Source organism: Cherax quadricarinatus, chromosome 25 (assembly GCF_038502225.1).
Source record: "Cherax quadricarinatus isolate ZL_2023a chromosome 25, ASM3850222v1, whole genome shotgun sequence".
Lineage (NCBI taxonomy): Eukaryota > Metazoa > Arthropoda > Malacostraca > Decapoda > Parastacidae > Cherax > Cherax quadricarinatus.
Genome location: NC_091316.1, coordinates 30,432,060 through 30,454,286, shown reverse-complemented (window position 1 = coordinate 30,454,286; position 22,227 = coordinate 30,432,060).

Below are 22,227 nucleotides of genomic sequence, written 5' to 3'. Positions count from 1 at the left end.
TGCTGACCTAGAAAATGTACAGAGAACCTTCACGGCGCGCATAACGGAGATAAAACACCTCAATTACTGGGAGCGCTTGAGGTTCCTAAACCTGTATTCCCTGGAACGCAGGCGGGAGAGATACATGATTATATACACCTGGAAAATCCTAGAGGCACTAGTACCGAACTTGCACACGATAGTCACTCACTATGAAAGCAAAAGACTTGGCAGACGATGCACCATCCCCCCAATGAAAAGCAGGGGTGTCACTAGCACGTTAAGAGACCATACAATAAGTGTCAGGGGCCCGAGACTGTTCAACTGCCTCCCAGCATACATAAGGGGGATTACCAACAGACCCCTGGCAGTCTTCAAGCTGGCACTGGACAAGCACCTAAAGTTGGTTCCTGATCAGCCGGGCTGTGGCTCGTACGTTGGTTTGCGTGCAGCCAGCAGTAACAGCCTGGTTGATCAGGCTCTGATCCACCAGGAGGCCTGGTCACAGACCGGGCCGCGGGGGCGTTGACCCCCGGAACTCTCTCCGGGTAAACTCCAGGTAAACATGATTTAATGGTTTTGTCATACCAAAGTTAATGTCGGGGGAGTTTAGATTAAAGCCCGTGATAGTGGTGCCATCAGTGGATGTGTGTTTGTAGGTGTTACAGACCCATTTTCTGGAGGGGGAGGAAGAGATGGATCTGTTTTTATGCTCTTTGGTTTGTATATCAGAATTTGGGACAGGTTTAGGGTTGAGTGGATTTTGTTTGGAGGAGTTGGACCTGGATGAAGTCTTGGATGTGGTGGAGGAGTGGGCGATGGTGGATGCAGAGGAAGTGGAAGCTTTGGTAATGGAGGAAGAAGCGGGTAAGGAAATGGGGGGAGTAGTACAAGTAGTTAAGAGGGGTAGGGGAGGAGGGGTGTTGGTAGGAGGGGTAGATGTGAAAAGGGTAGGGGTGGAGGGGCGTTGGTAGGAGTGAAGAGGGGTAGGGGAGGAGGAGAGCTGGAGGGTGTAGGAAGAGGGGGAGTGGGAGAGGTTGTAGGGGGTTTAGAAGAGAAGCAAGAAGGAGGGATGATTAGAGAGGGAAGATTGTTAGCAGACAAGATTAGGTTAAGGACATGTGAGTAGTCTGATTGGTAAGCTTGAGAGATTACCATCGCAGAGTGGGCAGCAGTGGCGAGTTGACAGTTAGTTTTGTAGTCTAGTGTTGGTGTAGGCGTAGATGGAGAGGTGTTTGTAGTCTGTGTGTTGGTGTTTGATGTGTGTAGGGTAGAAGAGTGCGTGGAGAGGCCCAGACATTGGGGGTGGGGGAGGGCAGTTTGGTAGGGGAGGGAGGTACAGGGATGGGGTTGGGGAGGGAGGGAGGTTGGCTTGCTCTGAGGGAGGAGAGAACGTCTTTTCTAGAGGGGCAGGAATTTGCAACTGCAGTGTGTGAGCCGCCGCAGTTAGAACATTTAAGGGGGAGGTTGCAAATATTCTAGAAGTGGCCAGTTGCTGAACATCTGGAGCAGACTTGTGTGGTTGTGCATGTGTTTTTGTCGTGGCCGAATTTGTATCATTTAAGACATTGTGTGATTGAGTGGAAGTTCGGAGTGAAGAGAGTGTCTGGAGGAATGCTGATGGTCTTGGCTAGGATTCCTTGACTGAAGAGTGTAGAGGCGTCAGGAGTAGAACAGCGTATTTTGAGAATGGTAGAGTTTTCGGGTCTGTAAATATCGTCAACAGAGACTTTGTTCTTATTACTGATGTCTTTAATTAGGTCTTCTTTGTCTGTGTCATAGGCTGTCAGGAGAGAATAGTCTACGTGTTTAGCAATGACTATCCTTGGACGACTCTGATCACGGAAGAGCCAATTTGTCTTATGAGGAAAACTGGCCAAGGCCTCGTAAACAGAATAGCGTGCAGCCAGCAGCAACAGCCTGGTTGATCAGGCTCTGATCCACCAGGAGGCCTGGTCTCAGACCGGGCCGCGGGGGCGTTGACCCCCGGAACTCTCTCCAGGTAAACTCCAGGTAAGATCAAGCCTTCCTATTCCAGGGTTGCAGGATTGCCAGATATCTCTGTTTCCATGCCCGAGGGACTGTCCTTCCGAGAGGAACAACAAAAGGACCTTTCTTTGAATTTCGCTTTTCAGGCAGCCATATGTACTGTGCCAAAACAAAAGCATTCACATTGCTAAACTCACAAACTAGTATTTAGTCACTTAGCCATAATACCAACTTACCTCATAATTTGTAATATTTTACAATTAAGAATAAAACTAAGTCTGCCCGAAATGCCTAGCCATGCTAAGCGTTCTAGTGGTACACTCTGTAATCACAATTTTACTACATGTAAACCACACAATAACCAAATTTCTGTAAACTCAGCATTGTAATCCTTATAGAGAATAAACTTTGAATTGAATTGAATCATCCAGTCAAGTATAAACTTAAAAACGATTGACTATTTGATCTGCACTGAGACTGGTAAGGAGATAGAGGGCCGGCAGCTGTCAGACAGGTTAGTGGTTCCAACAAAGTTTAGACCTCAAATATTGAATATAGCTCATAATACTTCATTAGGAGGTCACCTAGGAATTACTAAAACATTATATAGAATCACAAAAGAATTTTATTGGCCAAAATTAAGGCAGGATGTGAAGAATCATATCTGCTGTTGCCGAGAATGTCAGCAAGTAGGGATAGAGTAACTAGATACCCAGAAACAATTCCCATGCACAGTATTAATACTAAAGCCATTCTTAAGGCTTTAACCAGATTTATTTCTTGTTTTGGCATTCCCAAAACTATTCAAAGTGATCAAGGTACTAATTTCACTGCCAAAGCATTTAGGGAAGCATTAACTAGGTTAGGAAAAATCCACAACTTATCCACTGCCTATCATCCTCAGTCCTAAGGCGCCTTGGAAAGATTCCATCAGACGTTAAAAACCATGATGAGAACTTTTTGTATGCATTTTCCTACAGACTGGAATGAATCTCTACCTTGTTGCTGTTTTCATTAAGAGAAACTGTGCAGGAGTCTACCGGGTATAGTCCATTTGAGCTAATCTTTGGGCACAATGTACAAGGTCCTCTTTGGGTGCTCAAAGAAGGATGGATGGGAGAAGACGTTAGCTCAACACTCTACAACCCGTCTTCAAGGTTGCAGTTAGCCAAGGCTAACCTAAAGGCAGCTCAAAACAAGATGAAACAGAGGTATGACAGAGATGCACAATTCCGCTCCTTCCATCCAGGAGACAAGGTGTTGGTACAGGAACCTATACCTGGCCACACATTGAAAGTTAGATTTACGGGACCTATGCAAATTGTAAGTAAATTATCTGATGTAAATTATGTGGTATCGCCCCTTGATAAGACCTCAAAATCTAAAACTTACCACATTAATCAATTAAAATCTTTTCATACACCAGATAAAGTCCCAGTAATGACTCTGTCCTCTACCTCTGAGGACGACTCTGACTCTTTGCACTCTATTTCTGAAATTAATGTCAAGCTTCCAAACTCTGTCCTCCTCAAGGACCCTAGCCCTTTAATGGTGGGGCTATCCGAAACTCACACAACAAGTTTAACTCGCTTCTACAATTATACCCTGATATTTTTTCGGATGTGCCGAAAAAATGTACGTTAGGTTATCATGACGTAGATGTGGGAAACTCTAAGCCTATTAAACTCTACCCCTACAGAGCTAATCCTGAAAAGCAGAAGCTACTTCAGCAGGAGGTAGAATTTCTGTTAGAGCATGGTTTAGTGGAGGAGTCATCTAGTCCATGGGCTTCACCGTGCATCCTTGTTAAAAAAGCTGATGGAGGTTTTCGTATGTGTACAGACTACCATAAGGTGAATGAGGTCACAATCACAGATGCTTACCCTCTTCCTCGTCTGGATGACATAATCGACTTTGTGGGTAAGGCTACTTTTGTGTTCAAGTTGGATCTCCTTAAAAGTTACTATCAGGTACCTTTGACGTATAAGGCGAAGGAAATCTCTGCCTTTGTAATTCCAGGGGGTCATTATCAATATACAGTTACCCCCTTCGGAATGAAAAACTCCCCCTCTTCATTCCAGAAACTTATCCATCAGGCTATTAAAGGACTTGAAGGCATGGCAACTTACCTGGATGACATCGTAGTGGTGTCTGATATTTGGGATCAACATCTATTTAGGCTTAAGGCTCTCTTTGAGACCTTTCAGAGTTCCCATTTAACTGTTAATTTATCTAAGTCTTCCTTTGGCCAGGCCACTGTTACTTTTCTAGGCCATGAAGTAGGTAGTGGCAAAGTTGCTCCTAAATTTGCTGAAGTTCTTGCCATTAAAGATTTCCCAATTCCCCATGATAGGAAATCTCTTCAACGTTTCCTAGGCATGATAGGGTTTTACAGAAAGTTCTGTAAAAATTTCTCAGATATTGTAGCCCCTCTTACCTCTCTTACCAATCACAAAGTTCCCTTTAATTGGACCCCAGAATGTCAAAATGCTTTTACGAAAGCAAAAATATTATTGTGTACTGCACCCATTCTTTTGTCTCCAGACTTCTCCAAACCTTTCTCATTACAGGTTAATGTTTGTGAATCTGGGGTTGGGACAGTACTGATGCAAAACGGGGACAAGAGGTTACAACCTGTAGCACTTTACTCGTCAAAGTTCCAGCCGCACCAGAGGGTTTACTCTACTATCGAAAAAGAAGCCCTTGTGCTGGTACTGGCTTTGAAGCACTTCAATGTTTCTGTGGGCCAGACTTCGCAGGTGGTCACTGTCTGTAGTGACCACAACCCTCTAGGATGTCTCCAAGCCATGAAGAACCACAATACGATGCTCATGAGATGGAGTCTACTACTGCAACCCTATTCTCTTAAAATATTACACATTGCTGGCAAAGAAAATAAGTTGGCAGGCTCTATATCTAGAGTTTAAAAATTATGTATATTAGGTTAGGATGTGTTAGGGACCTGTGGTAACCGGTTTCTAGCTCTTTTTTTATCCCCTTTTGTGTGTTTTTTTTTTTTAGTGAGGGGATGCGGGCTACCGTCCGCCCGTGACTTGGACCTATGTTAGCCCTACTGTCTGCTGCCTCACTCTGAGTTTAGAGTTTGGCTTTATGTTGCGAATAAAGCTGAGCTCTATCTAAGAGTTGGATGGTTGACAGGAAAGGCAGTCCCATTATATGGTGCCATGGTAGCACGGTTACCAATGGGAGGTGGAAGCCTAATCCTGAGCCCTCTCAGGGTGTGGGTGTGGCATGCAAATAGTACATAACCTTTATTCGGCGCATGTACACACCCTCATTGAAAGGCTATCTCCCCCAACCAGCAAACCAGGTGCTAAGGGTTAACGATGGGGCCCCATCGTTCAATCAGTACCCAGGTTCCAGCCAATGAGAAGATGGTTTTGGCTATCACAGAGGTGTTGTGGGTACCACACACCTGTCTGCCCTTGCCATTCCCATTCTAGAGCTGGTTGAAGCACAGTCTGCTCTCTAGTGGCTTCTATTCTGCCTTGCTTACCGTGGAGTGCACTAATACCCATTGTTGTACATAGTGTATATAGTGTATATAATTCTGTTCTTACTTGGTGAAGGATAATATAAGTCAAAAGTTTTTCTGCTGTGTTTATTTTGCTCCCTTTACACCCAATATAACAGGCCTTTGGGACTCCTGGGTTGTAATAGTCATTTATAATTATTAAGTAATTAATTCACAAATTACTGACTTCACTTATTACATTCGGTTCGATCAAGGACCGATGGGCAACTATGAGGAAAATTAAAATTACCTGGATGAATCTCATTAGATACATACCAGTAATTTAATAAAAGTAACAAAAATAATTATTCTTTATCAAGGTTACAGAGGCATGTAGGAATTTTAGGACATCCTAGGTAGCAAAAAATATCCCCCTTCGATACCTACTACACTCTCTATCTCCACAAGTCATTCTGGACCTATATTAATTTCAAATGAAATATACATCACGAGGAATTATGGTAAAACATTAATATAAATATGTGGACTGTATGTTAAATTTAGTTAATGAATATATACATTGAAGGAGAATTTATAATAATAACACTCACCAATTTGTCTGGAGATTACTTGGCGTGTCATACACAAACCCCTGCCTAAAATATGAAGAAAATACTGACCAGAATTTCAACATAAATATAGACATTACTCAACTGGGGTAATTTTATCCTTTTCCCATCTAATTATGGAGTCCTGTCCAGTTGCCTGTTTATCACATTCTGCAGGACTGCAAATCCAACAATTTCTGGAGTTTACCTGGAGTTTACCTGGAGAGAGTTCCGGGGGTCAACGCCCCCGCGGCCCGGTCTGTGACCAGGCCTCTTGGTGGATCAGAGCCTGATCAACCAGGCTGTTACTGCAGGCTGCACGCAAACCAACGTACGAGCCACAGCCCGGCTGGTCAGGAACCGACTTTCTGCTCCTATTTGAGATATTTTAAACACAATTTAACCTCTAGAGTGACGAAAATTCTTCAGATTTTCACTAACGTTTCTCTTGCCCAGTTCATAAACAGTGGCCTCCTCCAAGTGACGCTATCACTCTCCCTGGTTCCTTTTTTATTTGAAAATTAATTTTTATTAAATACAATATATTTCATCAATTTACATACAAAATACACTGTATTTTTGGAAAATATACATTATTTTCCACACCACTTTCCACAATCGTACCATACCTGTGTCTGGCTTCTGACACAAGCATGCTAATGATTACCTCATCTCATCCTCTTCAGTCTTCTGTTTTTCGTCCCTGTTTTGTATTGATAAAGCCACTACTTGTGGAAACTTCTACATAATAAAGTCACCCAGTTGTTACACATATGACTAATTCTTTAACTTGTCGGTATTATACTCTATCGATGGCCTGATACAGCATATACTTTTCCTGGACTCCTGGGATGTAGGGATAAATAAAAAGTATGCTTTGGTGGCTTTTAGATTTTGCCACCGAAGTGGCTAGTTTATTGTGCACCAAATATCCATTCTGTGGACAATAGCGCAAGAGCAAATGGATACACAAAAGGCCTAGGAACTAGGCCCCAAAGGGTTAACAGGAATACATATGGATTTATATCTATGTATCTATAGTTCAATTATCTGTTACAAGCAAATTTAGGAAATTTGATTAGTATATCTGGTGTGGAAAATTGCATTTATCTGAATGTATTATTATGTAAATAACAGTAAATGAACAAAGATAATTATTACTTATCAGTTAGACAAGTAGGAATTTGGGACACCTAGGTCACAAAAAATGTCCCCCTTCGATACCTACCACTGTCATATCCACAAGTTGCTCTGGACCTATTAATTATAAATGAAATATACATACACCAGGAATTCTGGTAAATATATAAATTTGTGGACTGTATATTAAAATTAAAAAATGATTATAGATATACACAATTGCATAACAGAAAGAGAATATCTTAATATCACTCACCAATTTGACTGGAGATTAATGTGTCATGTACAGGACTCCCCCTTTTACCTACATTTATGAAAAATTTACTGGCCAGAATTTAAACATAAATTAGACACCTTATCTGAGGTTCCTGGAGTTGTCCTGTCCTGTCGCCTGATACTCAAATTATGCAGGAATGCACATCCAACAATTTTGCCTCCTATTTGAGAGGTGTCAACCCAATTTTACCTCTAGAGCACGAAAAATTCTTCCCATTCACTAATGTCTGTTACTCCAATTCAAACAACAATGGCGACTCCTCTGCACAGACGCAGGCTTTCCGTTTTCTATGACATAAATATTATTAAATACAGTATGGCCATCTATTTACATATAACTACTGTATTTCTAGAAAATATATACAGTATTTTCCACACTGCGGCCGGACGGAGTTCGTTGCTAAACGACTCAGATTACTCCTTCCTTTAGATGATTCCAGCCGGTTCTGGCTTGAGTGGCTGTTCTCCTAGTAGGTCTTACTACGATTTCATTTTCCGGCATCACTTGGTCAGCATTATCTTCCATATCACTCGTGTCACTTTCCCTCAGATTTTCATTTACGTTTGTTTGAACACCTAATTCCAAAGGAATCAATTTATTAATTGTGTGTACACTTTCCTGGCCACGACACAACACTTTGACATTCCTGACAACACCTTGTGCATCTGGGTACAATGTCAATACTTTGCCCAGAGGCCACAATGTTCGATGTTGTTCAGTATCAATCAACACAATGTCACCTGGTTGAATGTTCTGTCGATTTACTGCCTCTGTCGAACCATAAAAGTGTTCACGTAGTGTAAGAAGATATTCCTTATGCCACACATTAGACCAATGATCAATTACTTTATTTAATATTTTAAATTTATCACACAACACTGCTGCATCATTGTAATCTTCATCACTTTCTTCCGGATTATCTCTATAGACAAGGGCAGCTTCCAATTTCCTTCCACATATTAGGTGAGAAGGTGTTAATACATCTGCATCAGGTGTATCACTCATGTACGAGAGAGGCCTATTATTTATACGATTTTCCGTCTCCACTAACACTGCACGGAATTCTTCCAAATTAATTCTCTTCCGGTGTAGTACTTTACGGAGACACCTCTTCACTGTGCCTATCAGTCTTTCGCACAGCCCCCCCTGCCAAGGGGCTCTAGGAGTAATAAATTTCCAGGTACACCCTCGTTGTGTTAACAGAGATTGAACATCGTTACTATTATTTAATTCTATCAAGTGTTGAGCACCTGTTACAAAATTTGTGGCATTATCCGAAATCATCAACCTCGGACAGGATCTCCTAGCTGCAAATTTTCGAAACAGCTGTATAAACTGTTCTGCAGACAAGTCCAGTGCCACTTCTAAATGAACTGCCCTAGTAGCAGTACAGGTGAACAAACAAACATACACTTTCAGTGGAACACCATTTGACATACCTGTTAAAATTATTGGACCACTATAGTCCACACCTGTTACATCAAATGGTTTCACTAATTGTACACACTCCTTTGGCAATGGTGGAGGACCTGGGTACATATAGGATCTGGCATCCACACGGCGACATATTACACAAGATTTAATCACCCTTTTTACACTTGCCATCCTTGTGGAATCCAGAAAGTTTCCCTAATACAATTTAAGGTATCTTGTACCCCACCATGCATTACATTTTTATGGGCATTTAGAACAATCAAATTTGTTAGATGATGAGTTTTGGGCAGTAAGATAGGGTGTTTAGCGTAATCACCTAATATCACCTAATTCAGCATTTTGTAACCTACCTCTGCACCTAATTACATTGTTCTCTAAATACAGCCCCAATTTCTCTATTATGGAATCTTTCACAATTTTTCTTTCCATCATCAATTTAATCTCATTTCCATAGATTTCCTCCTGTACCCTCTTTATCCAAAATTCAAGAGGATGTGAAAACTTAAATGAAATATTCATCTTGTTTAGAAATTTAAACACCAACTTAGTTACATTGATTAGTTTGGGTAAAGAAGAATACATATTCATATCAATGGCTAAGGAAGGACAAACAATTGGAGCGGTGGTCACAGTAATTTCAACAGGCCAATTAGCTTTATTTACCAACCAGCTCGGTCCTTTAAACCATGATACAGCATTTACAAATTTAGCATAAGATAAACCTCGAGACAAGAAATCAGCTGGATTCTCCTCACCAGGTATATGATTAAATGTTAACATATGCTGACCCAAACTATTATACTTCTCTTGCATCTGATTAATTTCAGTGACTCTGTTTTGTACGTACACAATTTTACTGTTTCCATTACAAATCCATTGTAAGGATACCTCATTATCAGACCAAATTACAGTTTCGCTAATATTTATCTCCTGCAACTTATTTCTTAAATAATTAGCTAATTTGACACCTACATAAATGGCTGTTAATTCCAACTGAGGTAAGGTACATGATTTAATTGGAGACACTTTACCCTTAGACATAACAAGAGAAACAACACTATTACATTGAAGGTAAGCAACTGCTCCATATGCCAATTTGGAAGCATCACAAAAAATGTGGAGTACATTTTTCCCATTTGGATTGGCCACCTGGAGTGGGAACTCCAACATTAGAATTTTTTCATAATCACCAATTAATTCATCCCACCTGTTAATGAATTCCTCAGGTAGAATTTCATCCCAAGCACATTTAAGTTTCCATGCTTCCTGTATTAATAATTTCCCTCTTATAGTAAGGGGTGACACTAAACCTAGTGGATCAAAACATTTGGAAACTTCAGCAAGCAAAACTCTCTTAGTTAATTTATTGGGCATACTGTAATTATTAGGTTTTAAAATTAACAAATCTCTCTCAGTATCCCAAGTTAATCCCAATACATTACTACATTTTGGTACTTCATCTCCAGGGTAATCTTCACTTATTTTGTCCTTTAATTTGGACGAATTACTATTTCATTCCCTCAGAGGCATATTTGCACTTTGCATTATTTTATTAGCCTCTCCATAAGTCATTAACAGTTCCTCTTCAGTTGACGTCACACCCAGGAAATTGTCCACATAAAATTGTTTGCTTATTACTTTACTCAATGGACTTCCCATACGTTTAAGGTGTGCATTTATCGTCGCTTGAAGTAGGAACGGACTGGATGTAGCACCAAATAATACGCTCCTAAAGTGAAAGGTTTTCAGAGGGCTAAGTGGGTCACTAGGATTCTCAGGCCATAAGAAGCGGGTACAATTCCGGTCAGCCTCTTGTAAACCCACTCTTAGAAAAGCTTTACTTATGTCAGCCGTAAAGGCATAGTGATTCACTCTGAAATTTAATAAGACATCTCCTAATTTTTCCCTCAACGACGGACCTGTCATCAAACAGTCATTTAAACTAGGTACATTTTTGTTACTCTTGGCACTACAATTAAACACAATCCTCGAAGGAGTGGTCTTAGAATCCTTCTTCACTCCGTGATGTGGCAAATAGTGACCATAAATTTTGGCTTGCTCAGGAGGTACCTCTTCTATAAATTTATTAATTAACTGTTCAGCAATTATATCATTACAGCAGTTAACAATTCTGGTGTCTTACTCAGTTTGCGGAGCTGAGCCTTTAACTGTCCATATGCCATTCTGTAACTAGTGGGCAATTCTGGATGGTTCAGTCTCCACTGAAGTCGCACCCAGTATTGTCCAGATTCAAATTTTACATCTCTCAGGTATTGATCCTGAGTAAAAGAATCATCTGGACTTTCTTCATTTACATTTATTCCAGTGCTGTCTAATTCCCACAATTTATGCACTGGCTCAACACCATCCTCTATGGAAGAATTATAATGGGGCACGATTTCATGAGTAAGACACACAGTTATGGTATTTGTAGTTTCCTCTAGTCATGAGTTATTATTACGAGGAATCCTACCATACATTACATGGCTTCCTGCAGTCTTCAAAAGGGTGGCACCACATTTCTTTACCATACCCTTTACAAAGGAGGCATAATAGTCACTACCTATCAAAATATTTATTTGGCCTACAGAATCATCACTTACCCCAGAAGGTGCTAAATTTACATTATGTGAAAGTCTTTCTGTAGCTTTACTAAGCCCTACTGTAGATATTTTCTCTGGAAGTCTATCTACAATTACTGCATTAACACGTTTTTTCTCATCCAACCTGACAGTTACATAAACAGTGTCATACAATTGAGTCCTTTTATCCGAGAGAAAACCAGATAATTTTAAAGTTGTGGGATCTCCCATCTGTACTTTCATACCATCAAGACATTTACGTTTTATGAAAGTACACTGGGATCCCTGGTCCAATAATGCAGTTACATTTTTTGATTTATGCCTTTTATCATCAATTTTTACCTGTAACACAGGTAAGGCTACTTCAGCAAAACCATCATTATTAGCACTAGCAGCAATTTTTACATTAGCCACTGTTGTGTCAGGATTGTCAACATTATCATTATTATCAACATTATCATATAGACCTTTACACATGACTATATGGTGTATTCCTTTGTGACATTGATAACAGAAGTTTAATTTGGCATAACAACCCTTTACATTGTGATTACCCAAACACCTGATACATCTGTCAAGTTCCTCCAATCTTTCAACTTTATCATTCCATGAACTGTATGCATTGCAATTCTTAGAAAAATGAGTACCCTTGCAGAAGAGACAATCTCTCTTTTCTTTGACTGGTTTCTTATTAACTGGACTACTCTTAGGAGGGTACTTATTCTTCTTACCTTGTGGAGAATCATTATTTCTGATTCCTGCTACTTGATATGTACCTATGCAACTATTTTTAGGAAATGAAATTTGATTATTACCATTGGGATAATTTTTCCCTTTGTGAAACTTGACAGATACCTCAGAGTTATTATGTGTTGCACCTTTAAAATGAGTTAGTTGGCTGGTCTGCAACTGCACAATTAATTCTTGTAGACCTAGTCTTATTTCCTCCAGACCAAAATAACCTTTGTGATATTTGTTCGAGAGTCATTCAAGTGTTTTATAGCTTAATTTATTCTGTACCATGGCACTCAATAACCAGTCTGATTCCTTCAGATTATATTTATTACTTAAAGTTTTGAGAGTGCTCACCAGTTTAACTCTAAACTGCTGTAAACCTTTGTAAGTGTGATCTGGAGATTTTAAATTAACAATGATATTCACTAGATCCAACCTACTTTGTTCTATATTACCATAAGTGACCTTCAACAAGTCAACTGCTTCCTTGTAAGAGTCATCTACATTGGGAAAGGCTTGTATGAGTATGTGAGCATCTCCTCTTACCTGTCCTTTGAAGTAAAATAATTTAGTTACACAGGCTAGGTCACTCCTGTCATGCACAGCTGCTTTAAAAATTGACCAAAATTCCTCCCAATTTTCTCCAGGATTAAATACAGGTAAATGTAATTCTGGGAGTTTTGGCAAAGACATATTATTTGTTGGAGCAGACTGATTAACTGCCTGGTTTACACATTTTAATTTATTCAAAGCCTGACTTTTACAAGAAAGAATCTTTTCCTCTAATTCGTAATACTGATTAATCATGAGATCTACTTCAGTCTCATCTACACAGTTTACTAACACATCTCCTTCATATTTGTTGTAATAAAATTTGTATGAATCATATCTATTCCCTAAAGCATCTAAATACAATTTTAAATCATCAGTATTCACAGTTTTTTTATTCATTAATTCCAAACATTTATTATATGCCTTGGTTACATGACCCTTTCTAGCTTGCAGTGATGCTTTCTTTGCTCTGTATTCCATATGTTTGTCTTCTATATTAATTTCCTCATTTTCAGCCATTAAATTCAACTTAATTATTAACACTGATTACAACTTACAACACTGATACAACTTACCTTTGAATAAATCCTAGTTACTTGAGCTTAGCAATTACATGTAAGAAAATAATATAAACTTCAAATGTACATTAATACAAACAAACCTTTAGCCAGCCTTGGCTTATCAAAATTAATATTATACAAATTAAAATTAATCCTTGCCAGAATTTGGCATAGCAAAATTAATATTATACGCATTAATATAATTAGCAACACTTGGCTTAACAATTACACATACACTGATATAAATCTTAGCCAGAACTGTCTTATCAAATTAATATTATACAAATACATTAATGTAAATCCTAGCCACTTTGGCTTTGCAAAATTAATATTATACATATTAATATAATTAGCTACACTTGGCTTATCAATTACACATACACTTATACACATTAATATAATCTTTAGCCACACTTGAGCTTAGCTTATCAAAATTAATATTGTAATTATTATAATCCACTACACATTAAGTAAATTTGTGAATTTAACATCCACCTCCTTCTGTCATTTCACATATAATTATTAAGTAATTAACTAATTAACGACTTCACTAATTACATCCGGTTCGAAGGACCAACGGGCAAATTAAATGTGGAAAATTGCATTTATCTGAATGTATTATTACGTAAATAACAGTAAATGAACAAAGATAATTATTATTTATCAGTGAGACAAGTAGGAATTTGGGACACCTAGGTCACAAAAAATGTCCCCCTTCGATACCTACCACTGTCATATCCACAATTTGCTCTGGACCTATTAATTATAAATGAAATATACATACACCAGGAATTCTGGTAAATATATAAATTTGTGGACCGTATATTAAAATTAAAAAATGATTATAGATATACACAATTACATAACAGAAAGAGAATATCTTAATATCACTCACCAATTTGACTGGAGATTAATGTGTCATGTACAGGACCCCCCCCCCTTTTGCCTACATTTATGAAAAATTTACTGGCCAGAATTTAAACATAAATTAGACACCTTATTTAAGTTTCCTGGAGTTGTCCTGTCCTGTCGCCTGGTACTCAAATTATGCAGGAATGCACATCAAACAATTTTGCCTCCTATTTGAGAGGTGTCAACCCAATTTTACCTCTAGAGCACGAAAAATTCTTCCCATTCACTAATGTCTGTTACTCCAATTCAAACAACAATGGCGACTCCTCTGCACAGACGCAGGCTTTCTGTTTTCTATGACATAAAGATTTTTAAATACAGTATGGCCATCTATTTACATATAACTACTGTATTTCTGGAAAAAATATACAGTATTTTCCAAATCTGGTATCTTATTTTCATTAATAAGATATCTTGACATGTCACATAGGTTTTTATATTGTCTATCTCTGTATTCCTCAATAAGTGGACAATTAAGCACATAGTGTTCAAGAGAGTGACCATATGCCTGATCACATATTTTACATTTAGTTTGATCATCATCTGTGTGTCTCCCAAACTGCCAGAAGTACTTGTAACCAAGACTAAGCCTGGCCACTACAACATCAGTCAGTCTCTTCACATTGCAAGTTGCTCCATAAACATACTTATCTACGTTCATGTTATCATAGTGGGTTATAGATCTACTCAGGCTTCTAACTGCATTCCTATAACAATAATTTTCATTATTTACTTCTCTCTTAATATTGTTCCTAATGCTAGACACAGATATACCAAAGTTATATTCTACATTCTCCTTCTGGGTACTCTTCTTAGCTAACATATCAACTTTATCATGAATGAGTAATCCAATGTTTGATGGGATCCAGAGCAATTGTACATTAATTCCTTTGTCCCTGATTTTTTGAGTATTTATACCTGGCTTCTCCAATGATCATGTTGTTGGAGTCATTATATGAGTGAAGAACATTCAGTGATGACATAGAATCAGTAATGATGATAGAATCAAGCTCAGTGGCATAGGTTAGCTTTAGCACCATTAGGATTGCAAACAGTTCAGTTTGCAATGTAGACGCCCAGTTGTTAATTCTTATGCCTAGTTCAACAAGTTTATTATTGTTCTTAACTAGGGAAGCGGCAACAAGAGCAGGTGTAGCCTTGCCAGAAGACTCCTGTTTAGATCCATCAGTGTATATTACTTGTGATGACTTATTACTACCAGCTAGGCGAGAACTTCCTTCTTGAGCAGTTGCTTTAACAAGGCTTTTAAGAACCCCAATACATAAATAACCCTCACACATTTTAGTTCTTTAAAAACCAGAACACCACCAGCCTTAACACTGCTCCTCGACTTCCGCACCAGTCTTTGTCGAGTGGACGTTAGTCAACTCCGTTATTCTGGGCTGCTGATAATTCTTTAAGGTTTTGGTAAGAAGCCGGTTAATAAACTTGGTGAAGTGTGGACGTCTCGCTCTGCTAGGGCTTGGCAAGGGGGTCCACTTGATCCAATTGGGAACTTATGGTTTCTATTTATATATACAAAGGAACTCCTGTTCTCTTTTCTTTCGTCGTCCACGATTTCGTGAATCGTGAATTAGGCAAGATGTTTTCCCGGTACATCGGAAAGTATGGCTAGATACAGCTAGGCCCACTTCAGTGGCCCTGATTAACCCAACAACAACAACACGGCTCCTGGACTTCTGCGCCAGCCTTCGTCGGGTGTGGACGTCTCTCTCTCCCCTGAGTATCGGTGATAAATCTCCCCCGTTCTCTCTGGGGCGCTTGTCCTCATCTATTTTGCCCGCTGGGCACTCTACAGGAGGGGCACCTGCTCATCAGCTTACTTTTAGCCAGCTCCATTTTTTCCGCTTTGCGGATAATTCTTTAACAGTCTTTGGTGGGAAGCCGGTTACTGAACTCAAGTGAGAGATTTCGTTCGGATTTTTAACCCCAGAGGGTAAGCTACCCTGGATAACCCAAGAAAGTCAGCGCATCATCGAGGACTGTCTGACTTATTTCCATTGGGGTCCTCAATTTTGTCCCCCAAGATGAGACCCACACCAGTCGACTAACATCCAGGTACCTATATGCTGCTAGGTGAGCAGGACAACAGGTATAAGGAAACGCGTCGAAATGTTTCTACCCCGCCGGGAATCGAACCTGGGCCCTCTGTGTGTGAAACGAGAGCTTTGCCAGCCAGGCCACGGGGTCCCGCTCTGCTGGGGCTTGGCACCGGATCTAATTGGAAACTTCAACTTTCTATCTCTATTTACAAAGGAACTTTTATCCCTTTTCTTTCATTGCCCAGCCTTACCTGGAGTTTACCTGGAGAGAGTTCCGGGGGTCAACGCCCCCGCGGCCCGGTCTGTGACCAGGCCTCCTGGTGGATCAGAGCCTGATCAACCAGGCTGTTGCTGCTGGCTGCACGCAAACCAACGTACTAGCCACAGCCCGGCTGATCAGGAACTGACTATAGGTGCTTGTCCAGTGCCAGCTTGAAGACTGCCAGGGGTCTGTGTGCTGGGAGGCAGTTGAACAGTCTCGGGCCCCTGACACTTATTGTATGGTCTCTTAACGTGCTAGTGACACCCCTGCTTTTCATTGGGGGGATGTTGCATTGTCTGCCAAGTCTTTTGCTTTCATAGTGAGTGATTTTCGTGTGCAAGTTCGGTACTAGTCCCTCTAGGATTTTCCAGGTGTATATAATCATGTATCTCTCCCGCCTGCATTCCAGGGAATACAGGTTCAAGAACCTCAAGCTCTCCCAGTAATGGAGGTGTTTTATCTCCGTTATGCGCACCGTGAAGGTTCTCTGTACATTTTCTAGGTCAGCAATTTCACCTGCCTTGAAAGGTGCTGTTAGTGTGCAGCAATATTCCAGCCTAGATAGAACAAGTGACCTGAAGAGTGTCATCATGGGCTTGGCCTCCCTAGTTTTGAAGGTTCTCATTATCCATCCTGTCATTCTTCTAGCAGATGCGATTGATACAATGTTATGGTCCTTGAAGGTGAGATCCTCCGACATGATCACTCCCAGGTCTTTGACGTTGGTGTTTCGCTCTATTTTGTGGCCAGAATCCTGATGAACTTTTTTCAAGGGCTCTTAAAGAGTGTAAAATGGAACTTTGTGAACCATTGACTAATATTTTTAATATTTCTCTTCAAACAGGTATAGTGTCTGATATGAGGAAGATGGCTAATGTAATTCCTATTTTTAAAGCAGGGGACAAGTCGTTACCGTCAAATTACCGCCCAATAAGCCTAACCTCAATTGTAGCCAAATTACTAGATTCAATTATAGATGATAATATAAGAAGCCATCTCGATAAGCACAGCTTGATTAATGATACTCAGCATGGATTCACGAGGAGCCGTTCCTGCCTAACGAATTTATTAACCTTCTTCAGTAAAGCTTTTGATGCCGTTGATCATGATAAAGAATTCGATATTGTTTATTTAGATTTTAGTAAGGCTTTTGATAGAGTACCACACCAGAGATTTAAAAAAAGTGGCAGCTCATGGCATTGGGGGAAAAGTGCTGTCATGGATCGAGTCATGGCTCACTAATAGGAAGCAGAGAGTATGCTTAAATGGGGTTAAATCTGAGTGGGGATCTGTAAAAAGTGGCGTACCACAGGGATCAGTCTTGGGCCCGTTGTTGTTTATAATATATATCAATGACCTTGAAGAGGGTATTACTAGTGATATGAGCAAATTCGCCGATGACACAAAGATAGGTAGGATAATTAATTCAAACGTAGATGTTAGGGAACTTCAGGAGGATTTAGACAAACTCTATTCTTGGTCAGAAAAGTGGCAGATGCAGTTCAATGTAGATAAATGCAAGGTTCTGAAGCTCGGGAGTGTCCATAACCCTAGCACTTATAAGTTAAATAATGTAGAGCTTAGCCATACAGATTGCGAAAAGGACTTGGGGGTTATGGTGAGCAGTAACCTTAAACCAAGACAGCAATGCCTAAGCGTACGTAATAAGGCAAATAGATTATTGGAATTTATATCAAGAAGTGTAAGCAACAGAAGTCCAGAGGTTTATACAGCTTTATACACCATTAGTAAGGCCTCACCTAGATTATGCAGCTCAGTTCTGGTCTCCATATTACAGAATGGATATAAATTCGTTAGAAAACATTCAACGTAGAATGACTAAATTCAGAGGCGTCGCTAGAGTTGGTGTCACCCGGGGCGGAATCATTGGTGTCACCCGGTGTGGAAATTTATTTGGTCCAAATAGTTCCACAGCTCAGATCCAGCATGGCCGTTGGGTCGGCTGAGCCAGGCGGCCCTTAAACCCTCCCAAACAAAGCATTCTCTGGTTGGTGGTTGTTGGTAAGCTTATTTAATTTATAGATTTACTCTTCAGGGAAGGAGTAGGTAGTTTTACTGATAGTATATTAATATTAGGATTATTGAGGCATCTGTAGATAATAATAGTGTAGACCTAAGACCTTAACATAGGTAGTAATAGGCCGATAATGTAGGCAAACACTAGAGTAAGTTAGCTAGGGAGAACTGGCAGCCCTAGTTTGAACGAAGAGACGAGGGTCTGGAAGAGGGACCAGCTCGTTCTTCTTACGACAGACACCAACTGGACAAGACGTGCCGTGATCAGCAGACGGCGCCCCCACGTGTCTTCACATCTGAGACCTGGGGAAATCTGGTAGAGGCACCTCGATGTACCGTAGATGACCTCCTCCATCAGCCCATACAGTAAGACAAGATCTTCACTTTTTCCCGTAGGTTCTGGCCAGTGTCTTGGGAGATCGTGGGTGAGTTTTAACTGTGGGCTCGGTGTGCAACAGAGAGAGCATGCCCAGTAAGTACCAGTGTCTCAGAGCCGTCTGAAGCTAGTGTCTGAGTCTGCATAGTTATACTAGGGGATACATACCCTCTTGGATATAGGAATTTCTGAGGTGCAGGCAGGACACTAATTACGATTGAATATTGCAGGAATTAATGCTCCCGGTTGCACATGGTTTCTGAGGGGGAGTCCAAAGGGGCTAAGGCTAGCTTGGGGAAGTGAAGATCAGGATATATGCTGTGACACCAAGTAAGTTAGTCCTTTATACATGCATGTAGATGAGGTTTCTTGCAATACCAATCATTTGTGAAAATCTGTCCTATAAGCCACTTGTGAGGCTGAGGTACCCACCTCAGAACTCGGTGTCAACAGAGTTTGCCAGGGTAGGCGACTCACTTGGAGGCAGTCCACACAAATTTTCACAAAAGTGGTCCTTCGAACCGGATGTGGAATAGCTAGGTTAAGCTATCATAGCTAGGCCACAGTTAGGAACCAGTTTAACAGAGTTAGGTTAAGCTATCATAGCTAGGCCACAGTTAGGAACCAGTTTAACAGAGTTAGGTTAAGCTATCATACCTAGGCCACAGTTAGGAACCAGTTTAAAAAAGTTAGGTTAAGTTAGCACACCTAGGTCAAAGTTACACAGAGGCTAGGCCAAGCTGACTATACACAGAAGTTGTTATTTGCAGTAATTTACAGGCAGGCCAGGTAGGCTAGAGAAGCTTGTGAATTTAATTATTTACAGTGATTACAAGTAATCCAGAGTAGGAGACTTGTGTGTTAATTACTTACAGTGGATTTGCAAGGTAGCCACAGTTAGGCTAGGCTTGTGCAAATTTTACAAAGGTTATAGTAGCTAGGACAGATTTAACCTAGTTATTATTTACAGGGAGTTATAAAGCCAGGTTTAAGTTATAGCACACTAGCTAGGTTAGGATTTACCTTATCCAACCATCCACGCTAGACAGAGTAAGCTGGGCACAGGCCAAGCTGTTTACATACATTATTTATTTACTGTTTCACAAGTTGAATTGTTGAATTTACTTGTGTTAACCAAGTGATTTTAATTTGTATACTGCGCCCTTTTATTGTGTGATTTTCATCGTCTTTGATTCATGTTAATGTGGGATTTGTGAATTATACCTGAGACTAGGTTAAGTCCTGTAATTATTTGCTGGCATTGTACAGTTAAGTGCTAGATTAAGCTTTCACATCGATACACATTTTTGATTGGGATTTGAGAGCTAACAGTGTACATTTTTTATTCATAGTAGAGTCAATATAACAAAGGGAATTGTTAAGCTTGTTGAGAAGCCTTAAGACTCGTTCATTCTTACCTAACACCGTGACGTGCTGTGGGGTGGACTGGGTAAAGTACAATTAGTGTCACACTCCTCATTAAACTTCGACAATGGCAGATGGGGGTTCAGGAGAGTCTGGTTCAGTGTTAACAAAATTAAGATGATCAGTAGCAGCATACAAAGGGCATCTGAACAGAATGCGTAACAGGTGCAAGGCTACTTGCCAACGCAGTAATGTAGACTGCGATGATTTGCAAGACTGCTTGAAGAGTTTGGGGGAAAATGGGAAGCCTATGAACAAGCATTCTCAGCATATGAGCAACAGGCTATTGAGGATGATGAATCCCAGGGAAGTCTTCAGCAGGCTATGGACGAATTCAATAAGGATGATGTAGATTGACATCAGGAAATGAATATGTACTAAGATAAGTTAAGTACATTAAAGGCTAGTATTCCAAGGGTGGGGTTGAACACCGCAGGTACCCCAAACAACCACACACCTGTCAATATGTTGCCCAAGTTGCCCCAGTTGAATTTGCCAACGTTCGACGGAACCTTAACAGAGTACATTGCTTTCTGGGATCAGTTTAGAGCCCAGATAGATGACAGGAACGATTTGTCAGATGCCGTCAAGTTGCAGTATTTGCGGTCGCAGCTCAAGGGTAAAGCCTTAGACCTGGTTCGGCACTACCAGATTACTGACACTAATTACCAACATGCCAAAGACCAATTAGAAGACATGTTTGGCAACACTGAGGAGATAAAGGTAGCTATACTTTATCGGTTGTTGGATCTAGAGGCTTGCCGACATGACTGTCAAAGCCTAGAGAAGTTCCGTATTGAGATTATGAGCTTGACAAACAGTTTCAGAGATTTGCGTGATGAGAATGATTCAGAATGGGTCCTTAGCCAGGTGATTCAGAGGAAACTGGCTAGCACGACAGTGCATGAGTTACACTTAAAATATCAGATGAATAGGTTCACGATAAAACAAATTGTTGAGGGGTTGGGAGATCTCGTTTCTCATTTGAGTATTGGTGTGAGAGAAGAGTCACCACCATCGCCACATAAAAACCCAGAAAGTTGCTCAAAGATCTCGAGAGATCAGTCTAAAGCTCGTACGACTAACGTTGGAGTGTACTATGGTAAAGAGGTGTCTAAGGTAAGAACCTCTAAGCAGAACCTCAGAGGCACTCATGCCAGAATATGCGTGTTCTGCGAAGGCGAACACTCTAGTACGAGTTGCCCGGAGTATATAACACTGAGCAGTAGGCAACAGAGACTAAGGGAGTTGAGACTCTGCTTCAAGTGTTGTGGGGAACACTATGCGAGAGACTGTGGCACCCAGCTCAGTGAGTGTCGAGTCTGTTGCAAAGGTAAGCACCATACTGCACTATGTCCTAATAATTTAAGGGAACCCCAAGCTAGTAGGGATATCTCTCAGGTAGAGATAGAAAGTGAGTCTGAGCCTGAAATGGTAGCCAGCGTGATTAGTGGGAGTGAAGTCTCTAATCTGAGTGAGAATCACGGAGATGCTGCCCTACCTACAGTCATGGCAAAGGTTGTGAATGGGCACAGGTCCTAAGCAACCCGATTATTCTTTGACCCAGGAGCACAAGTATCCTTAATAACAAAGAAGTTGGTGGCTAAATTAAATTTGAAGGCCACGAAGAAAGTGAGTATGATGTTGGGAGGGGCTGTAAGTCAGGTCCCACCCAAATCTTATGATGTGGTGGATGTCACAGTCAAATTAGGTGGACATCACAGAGACATTACAGCTTTGGTGGTAGAGACATTACCCACGGCAATTACAGCGAGAGGTCTTGCTGCAGCAGCTAAGCGATTGAAAGACCTTGACGTGAAG